Source organism: Tursiops truncatus, chromosome 14 (genome assembly GCF_011762595.2).
Source record: "Tursiops truncatus isolate mTurTru1 chromosome 14, mTurTru1.mat.Y, whole genome shotgun sequence".
Lineage (NCBI taxonomy): Eukaryota > Metazoa > Chordata > Mammalia > Artiodactyla > Delphinidae > Tursiops > Tursiops truncatus.
This window is the reverse complement of record NC_047047.1, coordinates 84,221,309-84,226,110: the sequence shown is the minus strand read 5'-3', so window position 1 is coordinate 84,226,110 and position 4,802 is coordinate 84,221,309. Positions and strand designations below refer to the sequence as shown.

The following is a 4,802-nucleotide window of genomic DNA, read 5'->3' as shown; positions in this document are numbered from 1 at the left end:
ATAGAGCATCTACCTTGTACCAGGGACTGTGAGAGTAGAAAGGTAATGAAAACTTCATTCCCAAAATCAAGTTGCTCATAAATTTGTGGGTGAGGCATAATATACATAAAAATAAGACATGATGAAATAGACAAAATATAGGCAGTGTTTGCTGGAAAAAGGAGCAGAGAGAAATTCATTGGGGCAGGACTGGGAGGGATGGGGGTGGTATGATCAGGGAATAACTGAAAATAACCAGAGTCAGCCTTAGGAAACTATCCTCAAAAATCAGTTTTAATTCTCCTGTGCGTGCAGATGGAAGGTGGTGAGCAGTGTATAAAGGGGGAAGCCACTGGCCTGTGTGTGGAAATTGAAGCATGGAGGGAAGAGCCAGGTGCAAGGAGACCCAGGAAGGAAGAAATGATAACCTCTGGATTCTCAGCTTTCAAATCCCAGCAACTCATTTGATTCTCACAACAGAACCAACTACGAAGACGCTGAGACTATAAAGGAATGAAACATCTCACTGGACTAGCGCCCATGTTTCATAGGTAATAGGCTGGAACTTAAAGCCGTGTCTTCTCCTTATTCTGTGCTGCAGGGAGAGAGAGAGAAAGAGAGAGAGGAGGGAGAAGTAAAGTAGGAGGCTTTCCAGATAACAAATAACTAATGCCATTTGCTTTCATTGTTCTGAATGTTCTCCTAATTGAGAATTACATGAGGTTCTTTGCAAACTATGCCCATTTAGTGGATTGGTTGATTAATTAATTTGCTGAGGAGATTAGCTCCTCCCTCAGCAAGATGGCGGCAAGATTGATCTGCCCTCTGGAAGCCAGAATGGTCCCTTCACTGGGGCAGAGATATTTGGACACCCACAGAGAGAGGAGTGTTGGGTGGGATGATTTTCCTGCACCCAACTCTCACTTCCCCTTTTCAGGCTATACATCAAGTGGGTTTTGGCATCTTTTTAACTCTGGGATTTTGACACTGCCACAGATATATTCGTAGTTTGTGTATTTTAATTGTATTTCCTTTATAACGTATGACAAAATAGCATACCCACAGGTTGTAGCAGGTGAGTTGCAAGTTGTATTATTTTAACATATACTGAAAGTGAAAGAGATGATGATTTTGTTTCATTCATTACCTTTTGTAAATGCTTATAAACTTCCAGAGTGAAGAGGTCTGAATCACCATCACCTGCAGGGTTTCGTTAAAAATTTTCTCTTTCCCTCCTGCCACCCTCTACTGTTGAGGAGGATTCCCATTAGATTTTTAAGGCTCCCAGATGACTTTGATGGTCAGTGAAACATTGGAAATACCGAATTAGAGTACCCTAACCATAGAAGCACACATATTTAAGTGTGTTCACAATAATTACTTTAAGGATAATTAACGCTTTCATAATCAATAAATAAAGGATGAAACTGGTTATATGTTACTCTGAAGTGTATATGTGCTAAGGCAAAATGGGGTGTGTGAGGCATGAACCACCCTCGGTAAACCTGAACAGCAGAAGTACAGATCCTGGAGAGCATAGCATAGATCCTTGCTTCTCCCAGAGTGGACCTCAGACCAGCAGCTCTGGCATCTGCTGGGAGCTTGTTAAAGTGCAGATGTATCTAGTGAGACAAATAAGAATCTGTATAGTAACAAATTACCAGGTTATTCCCACGAGGAAATTTTAAGAAGTCTTAGGTTCTTCACCTTGACTGCCTGTTAGAAGCAACTGAGACAATCTTTAACATGACAATTCCAGGTTCCTACCCCAGAGAAATGATACCAGGTTCTAGGGGTGGAGTCTGGGCATTTTTGGGGTTTTTTTGTTGTTGTTGTTCTGTTCTGTTTTGTTTTGTTTGTTTGTTTAATTTTTATTGGAGTATAGCTGACTTACAATGCTGTGTCAGTTTCTGCTGTACAGCAAAATGAATCAGTTATACATATACATATGTCCACTCTTTTTTAGATTCCTTTCCCATATAAGTCATTACAGAGTATTGAGTAGAGTTCCCTGTGCTATACAGTAGGTCCTTATTAGTTATCTATTTTATATAGAGTAGTGTGTATATGTCAATCCTAATCTCCCAATTTATCCCTCCCCCCCTTACCCCCTGGTAACTATAAGTTTCTTTTCTACATCTGTGAGTCTATTTCTGTTTTGTAAGTAAGTTCATTTGTACCCTTTTTTTTAAGATTCCACATATAAGTGATATCCTATATTTGTCTTTACCTTTCTGACTTAGTTCACTCAGTATGACAATCTCTAGGTCCATCCATGTTGCTGCAAAAGGTGTTATTTCATTCTTTTTTAAGGCTGAGTAATATTCCATTGTATATATGTACCACATCTTTATCCATTCCTCTGTTGATGGACATTTAGGTTGCTTCCATGTTCTGGCTATTGTAAATAGTGCTGCAGTGAACTGAGCATTGGTGTTTTGAAACCAATGCCCAATTCTGCCTTGTCACAATACTATTTATATGAAAGAGAGAAGGCTTTTCTCCCACTCAGTATTGGCAAGCCTACGAGTACCTCCTTCCATGAAGGTAACAATGGCGCTAGGAGTGCCGCCCTGTTACAGTACCCACACTTGGAGACCAGCATCCCATTAGCCCCATTCACTGGCTGGGGACAGCCTTAGGGCTCTGACATGCTGTGTGTACACAATCCAGCTCCTTCATTTCCTCTGGTACCCATGAGATCAGACTGAAGCTTTGCTAATGATGAAAGTATGACAAATTACCTCTGAAGAGCCCAAGCACTCATTCTGTGGTCAGTGCCTTTCACTGTATCAACTAATTCAGAGTCTCTTTCATTTCATCAAGTGATGAAAACTGTTTTCACAATTTCTTTTACAGATGGAAGAATTAAGCTAACACATATCATCAGGTCTCTAATCTTAGGCCAATAATGAGTTTTTTTTTTTTAATTTGAAGGGACAAGAAAGAAAGAAGTAAATATTGCATTTATGACTAAATTTTTCCTAACATTATGAGTATGATTTAAAAATAAAAATTAACTGCAATAGAATTTAATTGCCTTGAGTCTTACTGAATTCAAGGTTAGATGATGTGATCAGCCCTATAAAGCAAAATGTTCAATGAATCAACTCAAATTTCACAAATGCAGGTGAGGTTAAGAGTGTACAGTTTAAGTGGCATGGATCAGTGGACATCACAGAATCACTGTAAGATGTTGATCTTTGTAGTTTTCTCTTACTAAAATTTACTAATTCAGAGAAGAGGCCCTCCTTTTGTTTTTAAAGATCTTTCATAGTATTACCTGCTGGTCTTATCCTTCCCCTCCTCACATTAGATAACCAAGAACCCAAGAGATAATCAAAATGGCCATTCATTTTAAAATATCTTAATCTCATCATACCTACTTATAATCATCCATTGAGCTAGAATTTATAAAGTACATTTACATATATCACCATATTTAATGCTTTTACTATCCTCTGGGTCATTATTTCAGTTTGATTTACAGATAATGACACAAATAATTTTAATATTTCATATGCACATATTGACTTGGAGGTTACATTTCTTTGAATTGCTGCTTCACATCATTGAAGATTCAAAGTTACCCTCAAGTTCCAAACTGACTTAGGAGCACCTAGTAAGAGGGTGGTGAGGCCAGATGGTGAAACAAAGAAGCACACCTAAAGTATAATATGGCTTCAGTACTCAAGGGGCTTATAGTTTACCTGATGAGGAAAAAAGCATTTTTCAATTAAACATTTGAAATAGCAAAAAGCAACATGTATAGCGACACAGTGAGTAATACAGATAATGAAATGTTTAGAATGTGAAATGTTGGAATAACGGAAAAAGAACTTTGAGCTAGGAGAGGAAGTTCCAACTTCCACCTGGATGAGTCCTGAGAGGTCACAGTCTCTCCCTGGCCTTGCCATGCTCCCCAGGAACAGGAAGGATTTGCTTAAAACATCACAGTTTCCTCTCCAACTGGAAAAGCTACTGTCTGGGGTAAGCGGAGTTTAAGTGAAGAGTGAGGACTGAGCTGGCCACTGTGGATGAAAAGGAGCTGATAATACCCAGGTGACCAGGAGAAGAGGAGGATTGGGAAGCCTGCTGCAATTTGTCATGCAACAGAAGTTTCAACTCCCACGAAGTAATTCTTCTCTGAGCTCTAAGAGCCTCTCCAGCTAACGTAGCCTGAAGTCAGCTAAGTGCAGATATTAATTCTGAGGGCTTTTGGTTCAGAGGACACTTATGTTTGGCATAAATTCCCTCACCACCGTTTACTGGTATGACAGTACTTACTGCACCATACCCAGTTTTCTGTGAGCATACCTGAATGCAGAAATAAACCGTATGAGTGAAGAACTGTTTGTATTTTTCTGTCAGTGTTGTCGGATTCATCTTTGCCATCCTCTTCAGACCAAATCCAGGGCCTTGCGCCTCACAAGTGCTAAATAAATGCTTGCTGAATCTGACTCTCTTGCTGAACAGAATAAGGGAGAAGCAAAGTTCACTTTTCTTTTCTCGTTCTCAGGACTGGGAGCAGGTGAGGAGCTCGATAATAGCCAGAAAAGGAGAGTTGTGGGCCATTCCTTTAGACCAGTGGCTGCAGTCTGACCATGTGAAGGTGAGTCTGCCTGGAGGAGTACGGTGTGATCATACACAGCAGATTATGAAGTAAGTCACAAGCCCCACCCACCTCTATTATGCCTTGCTTAATAGAGGTTGCTGGCTCTGACCCGGAAATCATTTGCGTTTGTAACTCCAGATTCAGAAAACAATCAGAGCCAAGAAAAGATTTGACATAACATCTGTCTGCTAACAGCTTAGATTGGAAA

The 4,802-nt window shown here is 39.9% G+C and overlaps 1 long non-coding RNA gene across 1 annotated transcript; it reads right to left on the bottom strand.

Annotated features, from left to right (window-relative positions):
• Nucleotides 1–367: 367 nt before the first annotated feature.
• On the bottom strand, nucleotides 368–4,574 carry LOC141276415 (uncharacterized). The gene is made up of 3 exons (XR_012325916.1): nucleotides 4,297–4,574; nucleotides 1,127–1,179; nucleotides 368–574 (listed from the first exon to the last, which is right to left on the bottom strand). It is a non-coding gene; the product is annotated as an uncharacterized lncRNA (long non-coding RNA).
• Nucleotides 4,575–4,802: the final 228 nt, after the last annotated feature.